This window comes from Podarcis melisellensis (genome assembly GCF_964234715.1).
Source record: "Podarcis melisellensis genome assembly, chromosome: 2".
NCBI classification, from domain to species: Eukaryota; Metazoa; Chordata; class Lepidosauria; order Squamata; family Lacertidae; genus Podarcis; species Podarcis melisellensis.
Window position 1 is genome coordinate 106,794,035 of NC_138529.1, and position 13,413 is coordinate 106,807,447.

General features: G+C 44.4%; 1 long non-coding RNA gene across 1 annotated transcript; it reads right to left on the reverse strand.

Moving 5' to 3' along the window:
• Nucleotides 1–1,222: 1,222 nt before the first annotated feature.
• Nucleotides 1,223–13,283, reverse strand: LOC309365284. Its single transcript, XR_014165961.1, has 4 exons — nt 13,253–13,283; nt 7,110–11,532; nt 5,102–5,212; nt 1,223–2,785 (listed from the first exon to the last, which is right to left on the reverse strand). It is a non-coding gene; the product is annotated as an uncharacterized lncRNA (long non-coding RNA).
• Between the last annotated feature and the right edge of the window lie 130 nt (nt 13,284–13,413).

Here is a 13,413-nt window from a genome sequence, read left to right on the forward strand (position 1 = left end):
GACAACCCCTCCTTTGCCTCCTGTCTCTACGCCGCCTTCGCCTCCTCCCTGGAGGCATAGTAATCCATGGAGAGCCCGGTGGCCTGGCTACTCCCACAGGAACGGTATCTGGGCGAAAATAATCAGCTCTTACAGCTTGTTCACACTGTAACCCGACCTTCAGAAGTTCCTGCCTGCTGTAAATCTTTCTTGCCCGGCCAGACATACTCAGAACAAGTAAAAATAATAAAAACAAAAACAAAACGCTGAAAAACAAAGGGAGAGCACTAAGCCGCAGCGTCTATGCGCGCCGCCATCTTGGATGACCACTCTTTATGCCACTCTTTTAGAAATAATTTTATGGGAAGCTGAAGAAACCATGAAGAGAGTTATCAACATTATTTGCTGGTGAATGTTTTTCATTAGATTTTATTATTGCTATACAGTGGTACCTTGGTTCTCAAATGCCTTGGTACTCAAACAACTTGGAACCCAAACACTGCAAACCCGGGAGTAAGTGTTCCAGTTTGCAAACTTCTTTCGGAAGCCGAACGTGCTCCGATTTGAGTGTCACACTTCTATATTGAGTTTTATGCTACCAATTTGAGTGCCACACCTTTGTTTTGAGTGTTACGCTAAGGTCTGTCTGTTTTTGCTATTTTGTTTTTGTGTTTTTGTTTCTGCGGCTCTTTTTGTTTTGTTTTTGTGACTGTGTGGAACCCAGTTCAGCTACTGATTGATTGGTTGATTGTGTGATTTCAGTACATTGTTTATTGTTTCATTTTATGGATCAGTGGTCTCGTTAGATAGTAAAATTCATGTTAAATTGCTGTTTTAGGGGTTGTTTTTAAAAGTCTGGAACAGATTAATCCATTTTATTGTTTTTATTTATTATTTATATTTTATTTATTATTTATATTTATATTTATTATTATTATTTTGCATTACTCTCTATGGGAAAGTGCACCTTGGTTTTGGAACGCTTTGGTTTTGGAACAGACCTCCAGAACAGATTAAGTTTGGGAACCAAGGTACCACTGTAGTTTCATTATTAGTAGACATTTATATATCCCCTGCCCCTAAGGCTGGAATTTAGTTTGTTATTATTATTTTTAATCCAAAATTGAGTTTTTCTCTTTTATTTTTCACTCAGCCTATTTCTCGCCAACACTCAAATCAGTGTGTCCTGTCACTTTCCCCCAGCAGGTGAGAGGGCAATGAGCAGATATAATGGACAAGTGAGTGAAATCAGTGTGAAATATTTATTGCAACTACATTAACAGAAGATCAGTGAATGCATTTCAGTTTATGACAGATGTAAGCGCATCACACATAAATGAGCCCTGAGGAAGGGAAAATACAAAGAACAATGTTTTCAAGGGAAAAAATCAAGAAACAACAATTACATGGGCAGCAAATATAGATTAAAACATAATTACAACTTTTAAACTTTACTCCAAATAAAACACTGAAGCATCCGGTTAAAAAGTATGATATCTTCTTCAGCTAAGAATCTATAAAACAGGAATTCTACCGATGTTGCCTCAAAATGTTGGAAGATGGTCTTAATGTAAGATATGGGGAATGTGGCCAATGGGGATGATCCACATGTGCTTTACTGGAAATGAAAACCGAATAAAGAGTCCTGCTGTTTCCAGGAGAGCAGACTGCGCACAGCACTGCTTGGCAGGTGCCCATGACCTCATCAAGAAATACCACAGTCCACTCCAGTTCCGAAGGAAACTGTGCACTTTTTGGGGGTGTGTGTCATTTTTCAAACAATAAGACAATGAAAGGATGTCTAAATGAGTGAACACAAATGAGTGGACCTGCTCCCTAGAGCACAGAGGAGAAGCAAAGCTGTGAATGAGTACCGTATTGGCCCGAATATGCCGCACTTTCTTCCCAAATTCCGACTGTGAAAAGTTAAAGTGCAGCTTAAATTCATGGCCTTAGGCTTTTGCGATATCGCTGCTGAAACAGACATACGGTAAAACAGAACAGGTGTGAGTGCCTGTGGAATTTTAAGGGAGCCGCTTATATTCGGGAATTGTATTTTTTTATCCCCCACCCCTTGAATTTTAAAGGGGCGGCTTATATTCGGTGCAGCTTATATCCAGGCCAATGCAGTATTTGATTCACAGCTATGCATAGACAGTCATTCTGTTGCTGGGTACTGTGCACTGCGAAGTGGAAAAGCTTCTGTACTCATGAAGGTTTCTCATGCATTTAGTACTCTGGGAAATGAGTGGTCTTGGGTTTGGGAACCTTCCATGAATGCAGAAAGCTCCCTGTGTCACACTGACAGCCATCAGTTCAGAGATGGTGATGAGGATGGAAAAGGGGAGGAGGCAGTCTTGCCTTTCCCCTGCAGCCTGCTTGTTCTGATGGCATTAGAACACCTGCAAAGAGCTTTCATCTGTCATTTGAATTGCAATGGGAAGACCTGGCTTTCACCACGCGGAAAGGACAAAGAAACTGTTATGTCTTTCTGAGATCCACACTCGAAAGGATAACACCACCACCACAGAATTTCTTACCCACCCTCTACCATGAGGTCCCTGGAGAGGTTGAAATGATTTAGGAATAAAATATTCATAGAATCACAGAACTATAGAGTTGGAAGATACCCCAAGTTTTGTCCAACCTCTTGCGATCCAGGGATAACTGCTAAATCATTAATTACATTGATTAGTCTCACAGCATAACAATTTATGTATTTTCTTATCTTTTTCCCAATCTTTTCCACAGTACGCTTTCGATTTTGCATCGCCACAGTCTTTGTAGTATTTAGTCATTGCACCAGCTGGGGAGAGAAAGGGAAGGATTTCTGTTAGTATTAACTTGTGAATGAAGACAATGTGATTGATCGTTCATAGGCCATGTCATAAAAGAGTAGAGAACATATCAAAGGGACAAAGTTTACTCCACAGCAAAGTAAAAAACATTTTGAACTCCATCTTTAAAATGTACCTAGAATAGATTTTGGAATTTGTTGTGCTAAAACCACTAAAAAAAACAACGTTCAAATAAAATCAAGTAAAAGCAGATACATGTGAAAATAAATATAACAACCTCAAGCCTCAGAATTTCCACCACAATGATCTAAAATAGATCCCAAATAGGGTTTCCTAAGTCTGGAAGCCTTTGCTGAAGTAAACGCCAACCCACTTCCCAATCTGATCCCATTTGTTTCGTGTATTTTTCTAATTATTGTTGGTTTGCATTCCCCTGTTGAATTTATTCATTGTGGCCCTAGCAAAGGGCACAGGAGGTCCCTAAGATCATATGCAAGCTCTGCCCTCCCATGCCTGTTTCATCCTCCAATAAGGAGGGACCTCATTGGTCCACGGTGTTGGCCTGCTTAAATGCACTTGAGAGGGCCAAGGCCACTGGGTCTGCTCCCTTACTTGAAAAGGTTGCTCCACCTGAAAAGAAGACCAAGTCTGCAGGAGCTGTCAAGCACAAGAAGGCTTGTCCAGATGCTTTTAATCTTGTCCCGGCATGCCCAGATGAAGGGGAAGCCAAACCCATCACAGCCCCTCTGAAGAAGAGTTTGGAATTGATATCCCGCTTTATCACTACCCAAAGGAGTCTCAAAGCGGCTAACATTCTCCTTTCCCTTCCTCCCCCACAACAAACACTCTGTGAGGTGAGTGAGGCTGAGAGACTTCAGAGAAGTGTGACTAGCCCAAAGTCACCCAGCAGCTGCATGTGGAGGAGCGGAGACGCAAACCCAGTTCACCAGATTACGAGTCTACCGCTCTTAACCACTACACCACACTGGCTCGGGTATTACTGGTGCTTACTCTGAATCAGGAGGTAGACCAAGCCCCTGATCCAGTGTTGGCTGACTCCAGGTGAGTCACACTCCTCAAAACATGGGGGGGCTGGGGGGCAACCCTGCCAACCTGTGGAGCTTTCAAGCAGGGAGAGCTGGTCTATCTTGGCTTTTCTCTTGGACCTTATAAAAAAGGTAACGGACCCCTGACAGTTAAGTCCAGTCACGAACGACTCTGGGGTTGTGGCGCTCATCTCGCTTTACTTGCCGAGGGAACCAGCATACAGCTTCCGGGTCATGTGGCCAGCATGACTAAGCCGCTTCTGGTGAACCAGAGCAGTGCATGGAAACTCCGTTTAACTTCCCACTGGAGCAGTACCTATTTATCTACTTGCACTTTGACGTGCTTTCAAACTGCTAGGTTGGCAGGAACAGGGACCGAGCAACAGGAGCTCACCCTGTCGCGGGGAGTCGAACCACCAACCTTCCGATCAGGAAGCCCAAGAGGCTCAGTGGTTTAGACCACAGCACCACTTAGCTTTAGTTAAAAATGAAAAGGGACAGTTCCATGTTTACATCAGAGGGGGAGTTAGAGGTGCAGTTGCACTGGGCATAAAGCCTCGGGGGTGCTACAGGGGTATAGCTGCCATGTGTCTATTTTTTTAAGGACACATCCTCTTTTTCAGACGTAAAGTTTATGTCGGGGAGAGGTTAATTTGCCAAAATGTCTCTGGCTATACTTTCTGGATGAGACATTCACATAACTGGCGACTGAAGTCTTGTTTTCCTTTTCACTTCTCCTGCACACCCCCCCCCCCAAGCAATATATCACAGCTTCTATAGCCTACATATAGAAGGGGTATTTAAATTGAGAGTAGTCATAATGTAGAATCTATGATGTAGAATGGAAGGGAAGAGGCAAGGGGGTACCGAATTTTGGCACCGCACAGGGCAGGGCTGAAATTTGAGACCTGAAGGTCAGCCACTGTTTACATTTCCCTATATAGTGAATATGGAACAATCATCTGATTTGATCCTGGAATGTCCCATTTTTTCTTAGGGCGTCCCTATTTTCATCAGAGAAATGTTGGAGGGTAAGGAGTTATTCGGACCCTGAACCAAGGAGATAAGTAACTATGCAACCTTTAGAAGACATCTCAAAGTAGCCCTGTATAATGAGGTTTTTTAAATGTTTTGTGATGTTTTTATATATTGGAAGCCGCCCAGAGTGGCTGAGGCAACCTAGTCAGATGGGCGCGGTACAAATAATAAAAATGTTGTTGTTGTTGTTATATAGGACATCTCTATTTTCATTGGAGAAATGTTGGAGGGTATGCTTACCATCATATACTTTCATCAATGTGCAGAATGATCCTTCACATACCAAACCACTTGGCTTGCAAGGCGCATTTGGGGCACCTGAACTGCATTTGTTGCATTGTACAGCATCTACTACAAAAGAGAGGAAGTTTTGCATTATTGCGAGTCTCTGCAAAATCAGATCAAGGGCTTCAAAATCAGATCAAGGGCTTCACTATGGAGCCACAGGCCCTGAGCCCTCCTACAACTGCCCTTATTTTCTTCCCTAATGGGCAGTTGTCTGTGCTGCAAAACACACTGCCAGCGAGGCCCCAGCCACTGCCCTCTTCATTTGTGGAGGGACCGATTGATACACATTCTGCTAAGGCCTACAGCAGTAGCTTTCAACCAGTGTGCCGTGGCACCCTGGGGTGCCTTGAATGATGGTCAGGGGTACCACGGGCAACACTGGACTCTGTCCCTCTCTCCTTCCCTCCCTCCTCTGATGTGCTCTCATGTCTCTGCCTCCCAAACAGCTTCCATGGCTGTTTATTGCAGCAGCCCTGACTATAAGCTCTACAGATGAATGGTGCCTCTGGGAACCACCCCTCTTTGGGGCAGGAGGGGGCAGCCCAGAGACCAAGGACAGCAGCAGCTGCTGCCTGGAGGACTCCCAAGGAGAGGGAAGGGGAGAGGAGGCTGAGGGAGCCCTCCACAAGGGAGGGTGTTCCAAAAAGGGGTGACAAAACTGGGCTCCTGTAGTTGGTTAAGGGAGCTGTAGACTCAAAAAGGTTGAAAATCTCTGGCCTACAGAATGTTGTTTGCACCCTTTACTGTCAGAATTAAGGTAAAGGTGAAGGGACCCCTGACCATTAGGTCCAGTCGTGGACAACTCTGGGATTGCGGTACTCACCTCGCTTTACTGGCCGAGGGAGCCGGCGTACAGCTTCCGGGTCATGTGGCCAGCATGACTAAGCCGCTTCTGGCGAACCAGAGCAGCGCACGGAAACGCCGTTCACCTTCCTGCCGGAGCAGTACCTATTTATCTACTTCACTTTGTGCTTTCGGACTGCTAGGCTGGCAGGAGCAGGGACAGAGCAACAGGAGCTCACCCTGTTGCGGGGATTCGAACCGCCGACCTTCTGATCGGCAAGCCCTAGGCTCTGTGGCTTAGCCCAGAGCGCCACCCACATCCCTTCCTGTCAGAATTGTTGTTGTTGTTGTTGTTGTTATACCCCAGAAAAAAGAGAAAGTGGGTTTTCTCTTTGAAAGTCAGACTAAATTTCCATCTATGTGCATAGATTAGGATATGGAAATTGTATGCAGATTTGTGCCATGGTCCTGTGCCCGACACTGTCAGGGAATTGGAAGCTGCCAAAGAGCTGAGGGGGGAGAGAGGCAATTACAGAGAGCCTAAAGAGCTCATCAGCAGTCTCTCATCCGACTCAGAGGAGGAAATAGGAAGGGGGGAGCAGTGCCCGGAACTAGCTACTCACAGAACAGAGGAAGTAGGAGGTGTGTGCTGAGGAGATGGGCCTGTTGGGGGAGGAGGAGTAAGAGATCGCCAGTCGAGTCATCTGACTGAGCTAGGCATGGACGTGCTTTTTGAAACTCTTGTAACTGCTTTAAACTTTTGGCAACGCCTGGAGCGTTATCTCTGCTAGCTTTGGCAGCATCCACTCCTTACAGACACATTGTACCAAGACAAAACCTCTTGCTAGAAGATGGTGAGATGTTTTGTGCTAGATCATTTTGCATCCTCAGTCCTTGCCCCAACTGAGTGCTGAGTGCTGGTACTATGCTTTATCGGTACTTACCAACACAACAACAACCATCTTCCTTGTTTGTGTGTTTGCATTGTGAGCCTTTCTATTTAAAAAGTTCCCTCTTCACCCCACCACCACCACCAAAACTGGCTAATACATGACATAGTTCAAAAGAAAATTTGAGGATTTCTCCATTTTAGGAAGAGAAGAGTAGAAATAACATCTGTTTACCAGTGGCTTCTTTTTCTTTTCCCTCTTCTAGGGACGGAAGGGATAATACTTACCTCCGGACTTGAGGCAAAGCAGAATACAGAACGCAAGCAGGCAGGCCTGAGCCACATGTAGGCCCCGGTTATCCAGAAAGAAGCTCTTCCCCATTGGAAATCCTTTTTGTATGAAGAAGCTGCTCTGAAGGTTGACAGATGAGAGACTGCTGGCTTTCAGTGTTGATAAACAGAAGGCGCTCAACCTCTCGTCAGCAATGTGTTGCTCAGTATGAGGAGCTGGGTCCAAGACATCCCTTACATAAGGCTGGAAGCACCTTATTGGCTTCTAGCCTCACTCTGGTTGGCTTGGAAGGTACAATAAGCCCCTGGCAACATGCTAGAGTGTTGCTCTAGCAGCAGGAATGAAGGGCAGTGGTTGCCTTTGGATATTTGATGCACAACATGCTGATTGTTAAGACAAATTCGGTTGGCTGAGGGGTGAGGTTGAAGCTGCACAGAATGTCCCAGACCTCAGAAGCCACCTGATACTATCTGATGTGTGTTTCTGGCAATTAGCAATACATCCATTGTATAAGGCTGGGAGGAACCTTGTTGACTTTTCGCTTCATCCCGGGGGATCTTGAAAGGTAGAGGACACCTCTGCCAATGTGCTGTGATGGCTCCGAAGAACAACACAGGTGTGGGCAGAAGTTCCTTGGGCTCTTTGGCACACGATGTACTGACTATTTAGACAAATCCAAATGGCCTAAAAGATCAGCTGAATGCTGCACAGAATGTCCCATATATCGGTGGCCCTCTGGTGCTATCTGAACAGGGAAGGATTATTATCAAAAGAAAGGCCTGTTGCTTTCAACTAACAAGACATCCAAGGAAACAAAGACAACAATAGTTCTGCAGCCATCCTGTATACATTTCTTAGGCAATAGATTCCGCTAAGTTCTTTGGAAGTAAGCAAGAATATTGGATTGCAGGCTATGCCTCTATGACCAGGACAGATATTCCTCCATGGTGTACACCTTTCTGCAGGCATATAATGCTTTTTGTATGTCCTTTTCACTAATAAATTCACTTTAACGAAGTTTCCATAGTACATGCATTTTTATGAATATTTGATGGCTGCACTGCAAAATTCAGATGAATGTAAATTTTTGAAGGATATCTGTGTTTTGGTTCTCAAATTGTTTCAGAGAGTAAAAAAATCAGGTACCGACATACCAAAGGAGCAGAAGACTCTTTATGTATGGAACAACAGTCACCCGGATGTTACTAGCCCAGAAATGGAAAGAAGACAAGGACCCTACCAGAGAAGAATGGCAAACAAAGCTGATGGACTATGCCAAGATGGCAAAGCTGACTGTAAAACTCAGAAACCAAGAGGATAAAAACTATAAAAGAATGGGGGAAAACTGATAAGTTACTTAGGAGACCACTGTAAGCAGATGGAAACAAAAGCAGGATTTGACTCACTTGAAGTGGGGAAAAACCCCCACCATAGACAATATGGTTTGATATAAAAATTGGAGTATGGATGAATATGCAGTTGTAGATATTCAAAATAAGACTCCATGAAGGGGATGGGGGGATGGATCGAGATTCAGAGAATCTCATAGAGATATGCTTTTACTCGTTTGTGTTTATTTGTAAAACCAATAAAAAATATTTTTTAAAAAGAAAGTAAAAAAAATAAGTAGATTTGGCTTTAAATGCAAATTGATTCGAGCTTCTCCTCCATCGCTAGTGCTACATGGGGGAAAGGGTTGGTAAATACAGCTCTAAGTACAGTGGTACCTCGGGTTACAGGCGCTTCAGGTTATAGACGCTTCGGGTTACAGACTCTGCTAACCCAGAAATAGTACCTTGGGTTAAGAACTTTGCTTCAGGATGAGAACAGAAATTGTGCTCCGGGGGCGTGGCAGCAGCAGCAGGAGGCCCCATTAGCTAAAGTGGTGCTTCAGGTTAAGAACAGTTTCAGGTTAAGAACGGACCTCCGGAATTAATTAAGTACGTAACCCGAGATACCACTGTACATTCAGTTGAATGTGCAAAGATTCCCCCTTCAGTCCTTTTGCTCAACAGATGAAATGCTCAAGTTGTGAAAGCAATGTTGAGGCAGAGTTAGCACAAGTGAGTTTTGTTTGTTTTTTCCACTCAACCTGCTTCTTTCAGACGCTCAAATCAGCCCTGCTCCCCATTGTGTGTGGAAGCAAGGCTGTCAATTTCCCCCAATGTGTGAGAGGGCAGTGAGCAAATATGATCAGAGACTAAAATCCATTACTTAAATATTTATTGCAACTTTCAGGGACAGTGTTTTCAAGGAAAAATCAAGATACAATCATTACATGGGAACCAAACAGAATATAGATTGCCACTTAACTTTTAAACTTTGATATAAATATTAAGAAAAGAGAGAACAATATAAAAGAGAGATAGTCAATTTATAAGATCGAGAACAGCAATGGGAATATCGGCCTGAAAAGATTTTTTTTTTAAATTGGTAACACAACCAAAAAAATGAGAAGTCATATGGCATTCTACTCCCAAGAATGCAACATAATGCAATCTAAGCTCACTCTCATTTCCTTTTAATGAACTTTGCCACCATCCCTACCACAGACTAATATTTCCAACAACATCTACTGTAATTTGCCCAGTTCAAGGAAGGAGTCCTCAAGTCTCTGGTCATAATTAGGGATTTTAGGCCTCATTGTCAGGTGTGGGGCTGGTAAATGTGGGCTGTGTAAAGCAATGCTTAGCCGGCAACTATGAACTCACCAAGGAACATCCCATCCCACCCTAATCTCTAAGACAATTGTGCATTTGAAGGTAGGGGGGCGGGGCATATTTTGAAAACTTCCAGAGAATGAAGGAATGCATAAATGAGTGGACAGAAGTGAATGGTCCTCCTCTCTAGAGCACAGAGGAGGAGCACAGCTGAGAACTGAAGGAGCATTTCATTCACAGCTAGGGATAACCAGGTGTTCTTATGATGGGAACTATGCACTGTGAAGCGGAGGCTCTCCTGTGATCATGGGGGCTCCCTCTGCATTCAGGACTCTGGAAAATAATTGATCTAAAACATGTGTGGGAGCCTTCAGAAGTCTCCCCACAAGGCACAGCCGTCCTCCTATTTGTGGAGGGTCATTTGGGTGGCGTATTGGTAGTAGAGCCTGCAGATTTGCCCTTCCACCCAAAGCCCCTCAAGAGATTACAGTACCATATTTTTTGCTCCATAAGACACACTTTTTTCTTCCTAAAAAGTATGGGGAATTGTCTGTGCGTCTTATGGAGTGAATGTGTGGTCCCTGGAGCCGAATTGCCCAGGGGCAAAGAGCAGATCATGCTCTTTTTTTGAAAGAGGGAAGTGGGTGTTGAAAGGAAGGAGCTGATGCGCAAGCGATCGGGAGGGAGATAAGGGACCCTAGAGATAAAGGAGGCTGCCTGGGAGGGGGGAGGTAAAGACAGCAAACTTGCAAAGGGGGGAGACAGGAAGACTAAAACAATGAGGAGAGAAATTAGAAGAAAAGGAGGAGCAAAAAAACTGCTCCAGCTAAGGAAAAGACACTAAGGCAAACAAGAGGGAAGGGGGTGTTGAAACAAAGCCGCTAATCTGCAAGAGATCAGGGAGGGAGATAAGGGATGCTAGAGATAAAGGAGACTGCCTGGGAGGGGGGAAGGTAAAAGCCCATGGATCCTTAGGATTTTTGCATTGGGTCACCCCAAATTCATCATCAGATCACATAGCATATCTATGGCTACAGCCTGCACCAAAAAAATCATGCACCCACTATTTCCTGGGGCTGCAGTGGTGCAAAAATGTGGTTACAAAGCACGGATCCACATGGATCCTCAGGATTCTTGCCTGGGGTCCCCAAATTCACCATCAGATCACATGTCTGTGGCCACAGCATGAACCACAAAAACCATACACCCACTGTTTCATTCAGAATATTTTTTTTCTTGTTTTCCTCCTCTAAAAACTAGGTGCGTCTTACGGTCAGGTGCGTCTTTTGGAGCGAAAAATACGGTACATGCCATCAAAATGGCAACAGAAGTCTTTTGTCTGTCATTTGGATTACAGTTCATGAAGGCCTGACTTCCACCGTGGCGAAGGGACAGAAAGAATCGCTTAATATTTATTGTGTCTTTCTGAGATCCGCACTCAAAAGCAGCAGCTTTTGAGCAGACGGTGGTAGCGGTTAGATTGATTGGATTGGAATCATTGCATTCTTACAACGCTTCGTATTTCCATTCAAATGCATCCCCAAAGCAGTTTCCAAAACAAAATAGCAAACTGAGGAGGGAAGGAGGGAAGGGAAAGGCTGATGGGGTAAAACAACTTAAGGATATTCATCAGAACAGTAGTTGGAATCGCAGCATGTCATTTTCTCTCTGCGAGTTTCATTCCATTCCTGTCCACACAAGTGTTTTAATGGAAAAGAGCCACAAAATTTTTGCATTTGAATAAATTCATCCGTGCCGGCTGGAGAGAAAAGGGGAAATATTTGTGTTAGTGTTAACGAGTGAACGATGAGAACTTTGTGGACTTTGTCCACAGAACGTATCAAAACAGAAGAGAACATATTTAAAGCTAAAATAAAATTCATTTCAACTCCATTTTTTTTAAAGGTATACCTAAAACAGAATCTCAGATTTATTCTGCAAAAGCTACTACAATGTCAACATTAAAATAAAAGTTGCAACATGTGAACGATGCATGTCAAAATAAATACATATCCTTAAATCTCAGAATTTCTGCTGCAGTTGTTTAAAATAGGTTGCAAACACCTTTTTCCTCAGACTGCAAAAGAGGCTGCCTTCCAAATGACGTATCAGTTTGTTCCTTGTAATAAAAAAAAGGAAGCCTCATTTTCATCCTATCTGCAGTATTTCATCTTCTTAAGTAAGGCCCCCTATGCTTTTGAATTATGGTGCTGGAGGAGACTCTTGAGGGTCCCATGGACTGCAAGATCAAACCTCTCCTTCAGGAAATCAGCCCTGAGTGCTCACTGGAAGGACAGAACGTGAAGCTGAGGCTCCAATACTTTGGTCACCTCATGAGAAGAGAAGACTCCCTGGAAAAGATCCTGGTGTTGGGAAAGATGGAGGGCACAAGGAGAAGGGGACGACAGAGGACGAGATGGTTGGACAGTGTTTTTGAAGCTACCAGCATGAGTTCGACCAAACTGCAGGAGGCAGTGGAAGACAGGAGTGCCTGACGTGTTCTGGTCCATGGGGTCACAAAGAGTCAGACACAACTAAACGACTGAACACCACCAAAAACACGTAAGGCCCCCTATGTGTGATGTGCTTTGATATAAGAATAGAGCTGGCATTCAAGGATACAATGAGGCAAATCTTCTAGTTTTGCTGCCCCCACAGTTACTTAGACGGAGTTATCTGCCGATTTCTCTCGCCCGTGGCACATGCTCCCATCCCCACCACACTTTGTGGCCTTCTGCTTTCAGGCTGGAATGCCTCAGCATCATTTTTGTCATGCCCGATTATGAAAGGTGATGGACTTCACAGTTTGGCACCTTTTTCAAGCTTGGCAAACTGAGGGTGCAGGAATTTGAGCCATTTCAAGGCTAGCATTCCCACAGCAGTCTGAGGGGAGATGAGACCATGGCTGCAGTATTTCTTCTTTTTTAAAAATTTTCTCTTACCATTTTAAAATGTCTGTCAGTCTGCTAGCTGCTTCAGTGGCATGGAAGACAGAAGCCCTGCAGAACATTTGTGGCACCCTGCTGCTCTTTCCTCCAAGAGACATTGGTCCTGGCAAGGACGCTGTCATTTTCAAACCTGGTGGAACTCTGACCCATGGGGACACTGGTGTCTCTTGGAAGGAGAGGTAATGGCAGCCATCGCTCTCTGCTCCTGATACTAGACTGCAAATGCTGAACTAAAGCAGAGCTTTCCAAACTTTTCATGTTGGTGACACACTTTTTAGACATGCATCATTTCATAATTCAGTTTTACTAACAAACCAGAGGTTAAAATAACCCCTTTTCCAACCCCAGGAGGAGCGTGGGAGTGTTTGTGCGACACACTGCAGCTGACACACTAATGTGTCACGAGACACAGTTTGGGAAGCTCTGAACTAGAGGGACCTTTGATGTAGTCCAGCAGGTCTCCTCTCTCTCCTCCATAACATCAGGTCATCCTAGTCATGGCATACAAAAGTGAGGAATACAGACACTTACCTTCAAAAACTTCTCCAATCATACAGTAGTGAGTTTTAAATAAGGGAGACCAGGAGTCCCAAGTTGTGGCTCCAAAGAAACAAAGCTCTGCGCCAGGCAGACAATGGGGGGGAGGGGAGACTCCAAGGTGGCAAATGGGAGGGGCCCCTCCCTCTGCCCAG